The sequence below is a fragment of the Somniosus microcephalus genome, chromosome 21 (genome assembly GCF_052327205.1).
Source record: "Somniosus microcephalus isolate GS21.2 chromosome 21, FLI_Smic_1.0, whole genome shotgun sequence".
In the NCBI taxonomy this organism is placed as follows: Eukaryota; Metazoa; Chordata; class Chondrichthyes; order Squaliformes; family Somniosidae; genus Somniosus; species Somniosus microcephalus.
This window is the reverse complement of record NC_141007.1, coordinates 57,635,287-57,650,776: the sequence shown is the minus strand read 5'-3', so window position 1 is coordinate 57,650,776 and position 15,490 is coordinate 57,635,287. Positions and strand designations below refer to the sequence as shown.

Genomic DNA, 15,490 nt, shown 5'->3' with positions numbered 1-15,490 from the left:
CGGTGGTTCACTTTGGAGGTCAGGACATCCAGTTTGTCCTCATCCGATTTGACTGTTGCAGCAGAGGCGATCAGGAATTTTTCAAAGCCCCTAAGCCAGTGAGCAAACTTGGTGGATGCATCCGCCTCCCGGTGGTCTAAGTCTAGGCATGCTGGTGTGAGGATCTTCTCCATTATAAAAAATCTTGTTAATAAAATTGATGCGCTATCAATCACTCAAAAGACTGAGGTTAAGCGAGTAACTAACAGGCTTTTATTAACAAGAGAATGAAGGTGTGCCTCGAGTGGTCGACCAGTCCAGAATACAGAGGGACTGTGGCGCAGTCACCTTTATACCTGGACTCGTGGGAGGAGTCAGCCGAGGCATGTACAGACATGTACACAGTGGAATACAAACAGTGGTTTACCACACACTGATTATTGATAAATGTATTAATTCAGTTTCAATTCTTTTGTGGTGGCTCTCATTTCAGCTTTGCGCTGTGATATGGCCTGTGACCGGGATGGAATGATGGGGATTGGTGAGCAATGGGGATCTGGGGTTTAATTCATTCGAACCGCAGTCTGATGAGGCGATCACGGACCGCCCTTCTAGAAGGCCAATTGAATTGCTGCCTCCTCCCTCGTTCCTGTTCCTCCTCGTCGTTCTCCTTGTCTTCCTCATCGTCCTCGTCGTCCTCCTCCTTTCCCTCTACCTCTGAGGTGGTCCTGCAAACCCTGGTGGCAAGGGCTGGGCCCTCATGATGGCCAAGTTGTGGAGCATGCAGCAGACCACCACGAAATGGGACACCCACTCAGCCGAGTACTGGAGGGCTCCTCCCCAGCAGTCAAGGCAGCGGAACCTTTGCTTTAGCAGGCTGATGGTCTGCTCGATGATGTTCCTGGTGGCAGCGTGGCTCTCATTATATGACTGCTGGGCAGGATCGTTGGGGTTGTGGAGGGGAGTCATGAGCCAGGTGTAGAGCGCATAGCCCTTGTCTCCGACCAGCCAGTCACGAACTTGACGTGGTGACTGGGAGAGTGCTGGCACAGGATGAAGGCATCGTGCCTGCTGCTAGGATAGCAGGCATTGACATTGAGGATTAGCTGTCTGTAGTTGGCCACCAACTGCACATGAAGTGAGTGGTAGTCTTTGCGGTTATGGAAGATCTCAAGATTGTTATGCGGTGCTCGCAAAGCCACGTGGGTGCAGTCAATGGTGCCTTACACCATGGGGAATCCCGCTATTCTGGCAAAGCCACATGCACGCTTGCCCTGCTTCTCTCTGATGATGGGAAAGGAAATGTAGAGCGCCTCTGTGCCCTCCCAGATTCAGCGATGGATGACGAACTGCAAGATGTCAGCTATATCAGTTGCAGACTGGATTGATCCACTGGCAAAGAGATTGACGGCGACGGTGACCTTGACTGCCACTGAGAGCGCCGTGGTCACCCTGATCTGAGGCTGGAAGTCTGGTTGCAGGAGGTGGGAGAGCTCTGTGACCACTTCTGTGGTGAAGCAGAGCCTTCTAATACATTGCTCCTCGCTTAATTGGAGGTAGGAGAATTGTTCTCGGAATACCCACAGAGGGTAAGGCCTCCTGTTGAGGGTCCTCATGGCCCTCCTCTCTCTGACCACATGTTCCAGTCTTTCTCGCTGCCTCTGCTCCGCCGTAGATCCTGGAGGGCGAGGTTGACTGCCAATACAGCCCCCATTAATGTAACCAAGTGTAGCACTTTGATTTTTTTAAAGAATATATGTAGCTACTTTTTAGTTACGACAACACTCCCAACAATAACCTTGAAATCATGGAATTATGCAGTGTGTGAAACTGACAAGAAAGCACTGACACTCCACTAACCTACAGCCGTGACTCATTAGCGATGATCCCTTTAAATAATGTCCCTGGAGCCGGCTTTCTGGTGCTTCACACCAGCTCCCTGTTGCTGTTTCCTCCAAGTGCTAAAGTAGGTGGCGATAATCAATTTTGCAGATTGGGCGGTCAGTGAGCGTTGCACACTCACTGACGTCACGATCCACCTGGCGTTGAGGCTCCCGGCGATAACTGTTAGTGATAGCATGGCGGGGGGGGGGGGGGTGGCGGGATTTGGCGTGCGGTGATGAATTCGCCTCGCCCCGGCGATAATGCTCTACCATTATCGGCATTAAGGTACCGAGTTTTTCCCCCTTGAGTGCCAAGGAGTGTTTGAATTTCGCTCCCCCTTCCCACCCCCCAATACCTCTGAAATATTTCCTATTCATTCCTGCTTCTGCTATGGAATGCAGTTGCTTTTTTTGGCGTCAGTGGGATTCAAAGTTAACGGAGACTGAGACACGGACATGTAACCGTGAACCAGAGAATGGTGTCGACGGGAGGGAGATGTCCTGGCTGTTGAGTTAAAATATGGATTCTAAATTGTGATTGTGCGGCAATTACAAATGCCAGAATATTTTCTTTTTGTGCAGAACTTTTCCAAACCATTAACTTCCAGAAATTCTAGCATGTACCTTTTTTCAGTTATTCTTGCAGACAAGTGTATTTTCAATGTGGCGGATTTGTGTCTGTGTTCTTAATAAAATCTATATAAGTGGTATGTTAAAGAGCAATATAACATGACCTGTTGTGCAAATTAAATTCACAGCGGGTTTTATAACTACAGAAACTATCATTTAAATTCCTAAATAATTTTTGAATGGGACAGACCTGGAAGTTTGAGAGTTATCAAGACAGTAACAGAACCGCATGATTTATTTCTCCCCTCCCCCAGGAGTCACAGGAGGAAATGTAGTGTTCCTTAAACTAGATAAGCAACGGGTGGTGGGGTCCATGATACTGTAATCAGGCATGAGGTCTGGGTGGAGTTGACTTTTTTCAACTCTTATCCTGGTAAAAGCAGACCTTATGCCTTTTACCAGGCGCAAGAATTTTGTAAGTGTTTTCTGCGGGCGGAGGGTCTCCAAAAGGCGGAACTATCTGCCCGTGGAGGCCCTTCTCCAGGGCAGCCGGAGGATCTGTCAAGAGCTTTTTTGACAGATCGGAAATGCCGGTTTCCAGCGCATGCGCAGTGCATGCCTAAAACCAGCATTTCCGATGTCCCTGCGGGTGAGTTCACAGCGCGTACCCACCCGTAGGGATCGGAATATCCAGCCCTGTGTTCTTTGTTCCAATGTAGACCAAGATGTACTCGGTTCCATATATTGCAAAGTGTGTGGGGGAAGGAGGAGAGCTTACTGTGTCACTGTCCCCCAAAGCACCTTACCATCTAATAGAGAAATGTTGCTGCCTGAAAAAACTCCAGATGGCAATGTGACATCCAGAGCCGATGTAATGCAGAAAGGAAAAAAAAATAATTGTTTTACCTTTGTTGCTCAATGAAAAGAACTGGAGAGAAAGCACAAAAAGGCACGGGATACGCAAAGGGACAAGCTTCAATTTTTACCAACTTCTTGAGTCAAAAGTTGCAAACAGATTAAAAACAGTTTTTAACCTTCTTTCTTGCTGTGTTTGTACTCCTGTGTAAACAGAAGAAAGCAAGGTTTGTAGTTTACAGGAAGTGTGCTCGGGATATGGGACTGTTGTAAGCTTAAGTTCTTGTAATGTGCTGGAGAAAAAAAAAATCACATTCTCAACCTGGTCTGTATAATAACATCATCAAAATCCACCAGACTAGACTTTTTGCAGAATGAAGTTTGAAAGTTTTACTTTTGAAATATTTGGTTTGAATACTCTGTTGAAGTCCCTGTCATCAGTGCAGCCAGCACCTTGTACTGTCTCGAGTCCTGTCCAACCGCACACGTACTGTGATTAATATGTTAATGTAAGGAAACTCGAGCATGAGTAAAAAGCTCCTTTGGGCCCTCCAAGCTCACCCGTTATGACATCTAGCCGTCTTTTGAATATCGCTCTCATTATATTCCACAGATTTAGCAGTTTTTGAGTGAAGAAGTTCTTCTTAACATCAGTTTTATTAAAAATAAGAGCAGGAAATGCTGGAAATACTCAGCAGGTCAGGCAGCATCTGTGGAGAGAGAAACAAAGTTAATGCTTTAGGCCAATGACCTTTCATCAAAACTGGCAGATGTTCGAGATCAACAACTTTTAAGCAAGTGCAGGGATCGTGTCCAGAGAGGAATTTTTAAAAAAAAACATCCGATCTCCATCTAATTCATATTTACTAGTTACTGAAATCCTAATGTGTATACACGCACACACTCCGAATACATACAGCACTCAGAAACCACATCCCTCGAGTTATAAAAACATTATGTCTGTTCCCTATGTCAGCAGGAAGTCTCAGCTAACCCTGCGAGCACTGGCTACAGCTGTAATCTGAGCAATATGAATAGAGGGCATATTTGTTTTTTAAAATCATAAACACTCAGGCTGACGAAGAGTGGAAGGTCGGTGCTGAGTAATCACAACCCTATCTAGTACACCCACATACACACATCATCATAGATGCTGTACATGCTGCAAAATCATATTGACAGAGACAATGGATGAAGCAGACCACTTCCTGACAAGCCCAAACAAATTCCAGACACTGAAAGGAAGAAGGCATTTACTGACAGTGAAGAGGTTGGGTTAAAGCAGCAATATCATTAAACTCAGTCTACTTCCAAAATTCACATCATGAAAAGCAGAATTCTGTAATCTACTTGTCATTTATATCCAAGAAGAGAAAAATATTACAAGAACCCAATTTCATGGTTGAATTCTGATCAGTCATCCGTGCCTTTTCTTTTGGTAACGACGTTCACCCATGATTTACCTCAACAACAACTTGCATTTATACAGCGCCTTTAACATAGTAAAACATCCCAAGCCACTTCACAGGAGCGTCATCAAATGAAATTTGACACCGAGCCACGTGAGGAGATATTGAGACTGATGACCAAAAGCTTGGTCAAAGAGGTAGGTTGTAAGGAGCATCTTGAAGGAGGAAAGAGCTTGGCAAAAGTGGCATCTCGCTGTCTGCCTCAACGTTGAAATGAATTGAACAGCATGAAATTGCTGTATTTGCACGGCAGATACAAACTAAACTCATTATAGAAAGTGTCCATTTCAAGTCTAAGATGTGCGGGTTAGGTTGATTTGGCTATGATAAATTGACCCTTAGTGTTAGGGGATTAAATACGTGGGGTTACGGGGATAGGGTGGGATATGTGTCGGTGCAGGCTCGATGGGCCGAAATGGCCTCTATCTGCACTGTGGGGATTCTGTGATTCTGTGAAGTACCCTTTAACGATGTGATAAGTGTTAATTACTGGCAGTCAACCACTCTGGCACTGAAAATTAACTATTACAAGTGTGGAGTCTCATTTAATTGTTGGAGATTTTAAAAATGTAAAATGTAAAATTAATTTTTTTTAACTTTTCCTTTCTGTCTCCTCTCTTAATCCAATCTCTCTTTCCCTCTCTTTTTATCTTTCTGTATCTGATTTGACAGTGAATTCACCCACTCTAATTTACACTTCATTCTCAGCTCTTGCACTGTTGATTTCACATTCCTTCAGTCTCATTGGTTAAGGAGATGCACAGTTGCTTGTCCTGTTCCCTCAGGTCCCAGATACCGGGGTTTCTCTCGCTGCGCCGTTATCAGCTCGCACTTTCAGCAACTTGCCACGCAAAAAATGTAAAAACTTAAAACGTGCAAGGGCAAGTCTAACTAACGGCAGATGCTGTTCAAGGCCTTGCCACAGCAAATTGTGGCCTATTGTCTTCCATTTATTTTGTGGGTGTGGTAAACCACTCTATTGTATATTGCCACCTCTGGGTGGCGCTGTGTATGGAGGCATGCCTCAGCTGACTCCACCCACCACTGTGTGGGTTTCGTTCAGACTTGTTCAGTCACTCACGAAGAAGCATGGTCTCTTCTTAGCTAATAAAAGCCTTATTCATCTCTTCTTTCGACTCGTCATCTCTTCTTCGACTCATCACCTTTTATGAAGTAATTGATAAGCGTATCAATTTTATTAGCTAAAAGTTAAATGGCGACACCTGAGGAGCAACAACAGCAACGGATACAGCAGACATTGCTGAGAGCCCTCAGACCACCACGCCTGGACCTCGACCCTCAAGATGTGGGTGCATCAGCCAAGTTTGAACACTGGCTGAGCTGCTTTGAATCCTTCCTCGCAATCTCACAGGTTACAGAGGAGGATCACAAACTGAAAATTTTGACCGCCCAGGTGAGCCATCAAGTATATATGCTAATCCGGGACTCTAATACGTACGTGGCGGCCCTCGAGCTACTAAAAGGGCAATATACGCGCCCAGTGAACACAATTTACGCCCGACACCTCTTGGGATCCCGCAGGCAGCAACCGGGAGAATCGGTAGGGGCATTTGCACGGGCGCTACTGGCACTCTGCAGAGACTGCGATTGTAAAGTGGTAACGGCTGTGGAGCACGCGCAGGGACTCGCCTGTGATGCCTTCGTCAGGGGCCTCCAGTCAGACCACACCCGGCAGAGACTGCTAGAAAGCAAGGAACCCGACCTGAAGACGGCCATTGCCCTTGTGCTCTCGTTAGAGGAGGCCCACCGAAACCTCGAGGCATACCCCCGTAACGGCGCCGAGACATGGCAATCGAAACCGTGGGACACGGGACCGCCGCCCCCGGCACCAACCGCTGCAGCGACCCAACCGAGACAGCAGCCTCCGGTAAGAACTGCTTCGATGCCCAGTAACCAGGCCCAAAAATGCTATTTCTGTGGCCAGTTAAAACATCCCAGAGCGCACTGCCCAGCTAAGACAGCTACCTGCTCGGGCTGCGGGAAGAAAGGCCATTACGCTAACGCCTGCAAGGGGAAGCCAGCCAGCAGCGCAGCGTGCGGGCCGTGGGAGCAGCCATCTTATCCGCCATTTTGTGTACCCCCGGCCGCATGGCATCCGCCGCCATCGTATCCAACGCACTCAACCGCCATTTCGTCACCGGAACCGACCACCGTCTCGGCGGATGACTATAGTGACTCACTAAGCCACATACTGGCCTCCGTGACGCTGGATCAAGGCCACCCTCACCATCTATCCAGCTCCATGATGGATATCGCGGTAAACGGCCGCGCCACCAGTTGCCTGATCGACAGCGGGAGCACAGAGAGTTTCGTCCACCCCGACACGGTACGTAGCCACTCCCTCACGATTCTGACAACGCACCATCGCATTTCTATGGCGTCCAAGTCCCAGTCAATGGACATCAGCGGCTACTGTGTGGTGACCCTGTCAGTAGGGGGCACTGAATATCAAAAATTTAAACTGCTAGTCCTGCCCCGTCTTTGCGCTGCCGTCCTGCTAGGGTTGGATTTTCAGTGCCACCTTGAGTGTCACACTAGCATACGGTGGACCCCTCCCCCCACTCACAGTCTGCAACCAACAACTTTTAAATCGCCCGCTGCAAACCACCTGCAGCCTTTCCACATTAAAAGTCCCCCCCCCCTCCCCTGTTCGCTAACCTCACCCGCGACTGTAAACCCATCGCTACCAAAAGCAGGCGGTACAGTGCCGGGGACAGAGCTTTTATCAGCTCTGAGGTGGAGCGGCTCTTGAAGGAGGGCATTATCGAAGGTAGCACTAGCCCCTGGCGAGCCCAGGTTGTAGTCGTTAAAACCACTGCAAAACGCCGCATGGTAATCGACTACAGCCAAACCATAAACCGGTACACCCAGCTGGACGCGTACCCCCTCCCTCGCATATCTGATATGGTCAATCAGATTGCGCAATACAAAGTATTCTCCACCATCGACCTTAAGTCAGCGTACCACCAGCTGCCCATCCGCCATGAGGACCGCCAGTATACTGCCTTCGAGGCAAACGGCCGCCTCTACCACTTCCTTAGGGTCCCCTTCGGCGTCACCAACGGGGTTTCGGTCTTCCAAAGGGAGATGGACCGAATGGTTGACCAGAACGCGCTGCGGGCAACCTTCCCCTATTTGGATAACGTCACCATCTGCGGCCACGACCAGCAGGACCACGACGTTAATCTAGCAAATTTCCTCCGTACGGCCCAACGGCTGAACCTAACGTACAATAAGGAAAAATGTATGTTTCACACCAAGCGCCTGGCCATCCTCGGCTGCGTGGTGGAGAACGGAGTCATCGGGCCCGACCCCGACAGAATGCGCCCCCTAATGGAGCTACCCCTTCCCCACTGCCAAAAAGCACTGAAGAGATGCCTGGGGTTTTTCTCCTACTACGCCCAGTGGGTGCCCCTCTATGCAGACAAAGCCAGGCCCCTCATCAAAGCCACCTCCTTCCCCCTGACACCAGAGGCGTGTGCAGCCTTCACTCTTATCAAGAACGATATCGCGAAGGCCGCAATGCACGCGGTGGATGAGTCCATCCCCTTCCAAGTGGAGAGCGATGCCTCCGACTTCGCCCTAGCCGCGACCCTTAACCAGGCGGGCAGACCCGTGGCCTTTTTCTCAAGGACCCTCCAGGGCCCCGAGACGAGACACTCCTCCGTCGAAAAGGAGGCCCAGGCTATTGTAGAAGCGGTGCGTCACTGGAGGCATTACCTGGCCGGGAAACGATTTACCCTGCTCACTGACCAGCGTTCAGTAGCTTTTATGTTTAATAATAAGCAGAGGGGTAAAATCAAGAACGACAAGATCTTGAGGTGGAGAATCGAACTCTCCACCTACAATTATGATATCTTGTATCGGCCAGGGAAACTCAATGAGCCCCCAGATGCCCTATCACGTGGTACATGCGCCAACGCGCAGAGTGATAGGCTGCAGTCCCTCCACAATGACCTCTGCCACCCGGGGGTCACCAGGTTTTTCCATTTTATCAAATCCCGTAACCTGCCCTACTCCATCGAGGAGGTCAGGACCATGACCAAGAGCTGCCAAATCTGCGCCGAGTGCAAACCACACTTCTATAGGCCGGACAGAGCAAGCCTGATCAAGGCCACCCGCCCCTTCGAACGCCTGAGCGTTGATTTTAAAGGGCCCCTCCCCTCCGCTGACCGCAATGTGTACTTCCTCAACATAGTTGATGAGTACTCCCGTTTCCCCTTTGCCATCCCTTGCCCAGACATGACCAGTACCACGGTCATCAAGTGTCTGAATGACATCTTCGCTCTGTTCGGGTTCCCCAGCTATATACATAGCGACAGGGGCTCATCGTTCATGAGCGACGAACTTCGGCAGTACCTGCTAACAAGAGGTATCGCCACGAGCAGGACCACCAGTTACAACCCCCGGGGGAACGGCCAGGTGGAAAGGGAGAACGCGACGGTTTGGAAGGCAGTCCTCTTAGCACTAAAATCTAAGGGCCTTCCGACCTCCCGCTGGCAGGAGGTCCTCCCTGCAGCGCTTCACTCCATTCGGTCACTGCTTTGTACTGCCACTAATGCGACCCATGAGAAAATGTTCGTTTTCCCCCGGAAGTCTACATCGGGAACCTCGCTACCGGCATGGTTGACTTCTCCTGGGCCCGTCCTACTGCGGAGGCACGTGAGGACGCATAAAACGGACCCCCTGGTCGAGCGGGTGCACCTCCTGCACGCCAACCCCCAGTATGCCTGGGTGACATACCCAGACGGGCGGGAGGACACGGTCTCCATACGAGATCTCGCACCCTCGGGTACCCCTGAATTACCACCGTTATCCCCCTTACCACCGTTATCCCCCTTACCACTGTTATCCCCCACCACCCCTCCCAACCCAACCCCTGCAGACGGCATGCCAAAGCCCCAGGAATCTTCGCCAACCACCCAGACACCAGACCCGACGTCGGATGCTGCAACACCACCGCCGCCACCACGACGATCAGGACGTCAGACAAGGCCTCCTGATAGACTTAACTTGTAGTACCCTTCACCCCGCCGGACTTCACATTAAACAAGGGGTGAATGTGGTAAACCACTATTGTATATTGCCACCTCTGGGTGGCGCTGTGTATGGAGGCATGCCTCAGCTGACTCCACCCACCACTGTGTGGGTTTCGTTCAGACTTGTTCAGTCACTCACGAAGAAGCATGGTCTCTTCTTAGCTAATAAAAGCCTTATTCATCTCTTCTTCGACTCATCACCTTTTATGAAGTAATTGATAAGCGTATCAGTGGGCTTGAGTTATTTTGACAAAACTTGCATTGAGTAAGAATCCGCAGCTAGCACATGGACTTCCTGAAGTTAGTGGCTAGTGGTCAATTTATTGGACGACACTGTTCTAATGAACTTAAAAAGGACACATTTACAGTTGTATTTGTATTTTTCTGTTCTGTAAAGTCAACATTTCTCCACTCCATTGTTGTGGGCAAAAAACACAAATGTTCAGTTAAATAAGAGGATTGCTCTGGGGGGAAAAAAAGGAGTGTAGATAAAGAAGAAACAGTGATGAGAGTGGGAGGGGGAAAAGCAATAGAAGACAGCATAAGAAAAGTAGCAATGGGAAGCAAATTAGTGAGCACAGAGAGGTGAAAGGGGTGGATAAAATACAATGAGATGCAAGATGATTTGTCAGCTTCATTTAAAAATAAAATGAGACAGTATCCACACTTTCAACCATTGATGGTAGGCAGTTACTGCAAAATTTTTACTCTTTTAAAAAGTTAATTTTAGCAACATAGAAACTGATACATTTCTATAAATGTATAACTGGTGCAGTAATAAAACTTAATTAATTGTCTTCTGGAACTGCTTGTAGCTTTAATTTGGCTGGTTCACTCAGTTTTTTCCAGTGAGTAGCTGACCCAAATGGACCAGGCATGTCCCAGGCTTGATCCCTGACCTGTGTTGATCCCGGCAGGAATTGTAGTAGGGGCCCTGCTAGGTTCGGAAAGGGGAAAGTCGCCAGGGTTCCCATTCCTGACTGCTATCCAGTGACTCCTGCTGAAAGTGCACAATAAGATTGGCATCTGGTCTGATTTCTGCCCACCCCTACACATGAAGGAATAGTCTATTAATACTCACACTTTAGCTTGCATATAAGTCATTTGAGCAAGGTACCAGAGGGTGCAAGGTGCCATGTAACCATACCCCAGAGAAGAGTGTGCCTGCAGGAGGGGAGGAAAATATGGGGAAAAAATTGAAAAACCTGGGTAACTTGATATAATATTTTATTGTAACATTAAGGTATACAGTGTAGCATGTGCAACGTGATGTAAAGGGGAGCAAAGGGGAAGGTCCTCTGTTTATGATCAAGACTTGCTTCTGCCATGCCTATGTAACCTGAATTCCCTCTGTGTCCATTTGGGTGCAGATGTTGGCTGCCGCTCTGAACACAAGCCCATTACTGCTATCTCCTTTTTCCACTCTTGACTACTTTTGGGCCTTTCTCTCCCATCTCTTCCCCTTCCCATCACCCTTTTGTTTCTCCCCTCCCAATTCCTACCCCAATCCAACACTACCCTTTTGCTTTCCGACTCACCTGCTGCATTTCCAGGCTTGAATCCCCCTTGGATAAGCCCCCAGCTGCCCTCTGTGCCTCTCTGGGCATTCTCCAAAAGGCTCATTGAGGCATCCACCGCTGCAGCAACCTCGCCATTGTCTCAGGCCATTGTAAACTTCAACTCATCCAAATCACTTCTGTCCATATCCTGGCCCATACCAGATCCTGCATACCCTTCACTCCTGTCTTTGATGACCTACATTGGCTCCAAGTTCCCAAAGTCTTCAATTTAAAATGATCATCCTCGGGTTTAAGTTCTTTCATGGCCTCATCCATCTCTATCTCTGTACCCTTCTCCAGTCCCCTCCCCCCTCTATGAACCCTCCCTTCATCTGACTTTTTGGCCTTTTGTGCATCCCGCTCTCCCTAAACTCCTCTCCTCTTTTGAGACACTCCTTAAAACCCATCTATTTGATCAAGCTTTTAGTTACCTTTCCTCTTTAGCTGAGCACCAAGAGGCTCAACCTGTCTGTGTTGATGTTTATCCTCTACATGAGCAATAGTGCTAATTCCATGTGCCCGTCCTGATCCCACATTCCTTCAACCACCTGTCTAACCTGTTCTTGAATGTTGTTATGGTCTCTGCTTCAACCATTAACTCCAATAGTGCATTTCACAGCCTCACAACCTTCTGCATAAACAAAGCTTCTCCTGATCTCTGTCTTAAACCTTTTGCATTCAATCTATATCCCCTTGTACTAGACCTCTCAATCACTGGTAACTGGCTGTTTAGATCTACTCTGTCCCATTCCTTCATAATTTTAAACACCTCTATCAAATCGCCCAATAATCTCCCTCTGTTCTAGTGGAAACAACCACAATTTTCCAAGTCTGTCTTTATATTTGTCTTGCTCATACCAGGCAATATCATAGTGAATCTGCAGTGTACCCTCTATTGCCTCGATATCCTTTCTATAGTGTGCAGCCCAAAACTGTACACAGTACTCCAACTGTGGTCTTACTAAGACAATAGCAAAATACTACGGATGCTGGAAATCTGAAATACCAACAGAAAATGCTGGAAGCACTCAGCAGGTCAGGCAGCATCCGTGGAAAGAGAAAGAGAGTTAATGTTTCAGAACTAGAAAAAGTTAGAGATGTAACATATTACGCAGGTGCAGAGGCAGGGAAAGGGGGGAGGGGAGGAAAAATTCTGGACTCAACATTGAGTTCAACAATTTCAGACCATAACCTCTGCCCCTTCTAACCTGTTCTTGAATGTCGTCATGGTCTCTGCTTCAATCATTGGCCCAGAAATTCGGGTCGGGGGCTTCCCGCGGGTGTAAGCCCCCGATCTGCACTTACCTTGCGCGCCGGCCGTTGAGCTGTAGGGCCCCGTGGGATTCCGATCCGGGGCCTGGTCCAGCTGCCGGCGCGCAGTGCTTGCGTATCCCAGGGGCACAGTTAGTTCGAAGCGTCCCCTGGGATCACGTGGGCCATGGGCAGCCAATCGGAGCAGGGAATGCTCCATTCATAAGTCTTGACAGGAAGTGCTGTCAAGACTTAGAAATACTATGGCCCCAAAATAGCACTAAACCTTCAAATAAATTTTTAAAAAACATCACATTTTTTAAATAAACTATAAATTACATGAAATAACTATTTTAAATAATAATTTAAATTTTTGAAAAAAATAATTTTATTTTCTAACGGGGCTAAAAATAAACTTACCTCGCTTTAAAGTATTTAAAAATAATAAACCTGTGGAAAAAATGTTTTAATTTTAATTAATTCACCACTTGTAAAAAGCAGGCCTTACGCCTGCTTTTTATGTGTAAATTCTGCAGACTTACCCTCACGGAAAAACCTGTTTTAAAAAAAACCAAACCTAAGTTTGATGCGCACGTGCAGCCTCTCCCGTGCACGCGTTCAACCTTTCAGAGGAACGGAAGTGCCGGTTTCCCGCGCATGCGCAGTGCATGCACGAAACCGGCACTTCCTACGGGTGAGTACCCTGTGCGTACTCACCCGTGGAGACCCGAATTTCTGGGCCATTAACTCCAATAGTGCATTTCACAGCCTCACAACCTTCTGCATAAACAAAGCTTCAGGCAGCGGCTGTTGATGATTCCCATTTGCAACATTTAATCTCTCCTGCCTTCCACCCTATCACAGACCGTCCCTTTTGTTCTTTCCTCCCCCCCCCACTTTCCCTGCCTCTGCACCTGCTTCAAACCTGTCACATCTCTAACTATTTCCAGTTCTGACGAAGGGTCACAGACCTGAAACGTTATCTCTCTTTCTCTCTCCAAGGATGCTTCCTGGCCTGCTGAGTGTTTGCAGCATTTTCTGTTGTTGTTTGTGGTCTTACGCAGGTTTTGTATCGATTCACCATTACATCTCGACTCTTGGTTCATGAATTATATTCCTCTGAGGGGGCGGGTTTGGAGGCGGGCTGTGAACCAGTCTCCATCCCGCCTCCACACAACTCTCGGAAATGTCAGGTCAGCCGCTCCCGAACTGACCCGACACCAAACGCCGGGACAGGTTGTTAAGGCAGTTAACAGGTCGTTAACTGCCTGGTTAATCCTATTTTAAAGGGCTGGTCATATTTTCGTGGTTTTTCAAGATGCTGCCCGCCTTCATCAAAAGACGCCTGGTGAATGGAGGCATGTTCACCACGGACCTCAATAGTTGCCAGCTGCTCGAGCAGCTTTAAAGCGCTCCTGCAATGTCTCGTTCTTTCACATGCCACAACTTAGTGGCTTGAGGTTTGGGAGACATTTTGGTGCTCAACTAATCTTCTGAGGTTAGAGTCTGACATCCGTCTGCCATGTCAGCTCCTTGGAACACCCTCTGGCCACTTTGTCTGAGCGCTCACAACCTCCATTCCTTGACTGAGCTATCTACCAGCGCTAAGGGCTCCATTTATTTCCTCTCATCCTGGTCATCATAATCAGAGGAGCAGCAGCCGCGTGACTCAGCGCACAGCTTCCTCGGAAGAAGAAGAGGAGGAGGAGGACGAGGAAGAAGAGGAGGATGATGAGTGTAAGGGGGTGGCGTGTGGTGGTGTTTGGCGCGTGCGCCCAGTCAGTTATGCCTCTGACTGTTTTGTGAGTGGTTCAAATTGCTCCCACGCCCCTGGGTTCTAGAGACCGGACTAGGTACAAGGCGGCGGTACAGAGAAGACTCGAGTAGCCAGGTGGTTGGATGCAAACAAAACCGAGATTTTATTGAAGAGAAAAAAACTGATACAATCTTATGGAAAATTACCAGTGTACACTTCTACAGGCAAAAATACAACAGAATAACTATACTTATACAGGGAATGGGGAACACACGGCACATCGAGGGTGATGGGCCTTCAATAACCACAAAACTAGAAGTTATAGACTTAAACAAGTTGGCTTTTAATCACTAAGATCAGAGCTAACATCTCAACACGCCGACTGGTTCACAGGAATGAGTCATACAGATCCTGGGATCTTTATGTAAGAGAAGTCAGGGGCGGAGCCAAGACCTGGAACCTCCCAGGTTAGTCGGGAAAGAGGAAGTGAAACTGTACACAGTGGGGGAGGGTAATATACATGAGTGCAAAATGAATACAGAATCAAGACAAACAGATTTCATTACATTCACCCCTTCTATAGATTTAGTCCATCGGGGTGATGTTTCTTAAAAGTTGGTATAAGTGAGTCTGTCAGGAGGTTTTGCAGTTCTCAGTGATTTGGCGCAAAGCCAGTTGGGGTGCCTCTAGGGGAGTGGATTCTGGTTCCTCCGCTGTCCGGGCCTCCGCAGTGCCTTCCAGGTTATCTGCAGTGTCCTCCAGGTTAAAGTTGGGTATTGATACCTCTGGGCGTCCTGTCTCTTTGTAGTGTAGGTATTCATCGGGTAGTCTCCCATCGTTCTCTCCGCTCCCCGAGGGAGCGAGGTCTTTTATGGAAACAGTGTCCTCTCGCCCGTCAGAGTATTCGATATAGGCGTACTGAGGGTTTGCATGGAGGAGCTGTACCTTTTCCACAAGGGGGTCCGTTTTATGGCCTCTCACGTGCTTCCGCAATAGTACTGTCCCCGGAGACGTCAGCCATGCGGCTAGAGATATGCCCGAGGTGGATTTCCAGGGGAAAACGAACATCTTTTCGTGAGGGGTAGTGTTAGTGGCAGTACATAACAGA

The 15,490-nt window shown here is 48.3% G+C and overlaps 1 protein-coding gene and 1 long non-coding RNA gene across 5 annotated transcripts in view; one reads left to right on the top strand and one right to left on the bottom strand.

Annotated features, from left to right (window-relative positions):
* Positions 1-15,490, top strand: part of tmc6b (transmembrane channel-like 6b) — a 125,396-nt gene that overhangs the window by 31,002 nt on the left and 78,904 nt on the right. The gene's annotated exons all lie outside the window — the stretch shown is intronic.
* LOC147102851 (uncharacterized) lies at positions 3,402-13,846 on the bottom strand. 3 transcript variants are annotated; one of them, XR_015073130.1, is made up of 3 exons: positions 13,598-13,846; positions 10,898-10,980; positions 3,402-3,997 (listed from the first exon to the last, which is right to left on the bottom strand). It is a non-coding gene; the product is annotated as an uncharacterized LOC147102851 (long non-coding RNA). The 3 variants fall into 3 exon arrangements; XR_015073131.1 differs by having other exon boundaries at positions 13,687-13,846; XR_015073132.1 differs by lacking the exon at positions 13,598-13,846 and adding an exon at positions 13,169-13,256.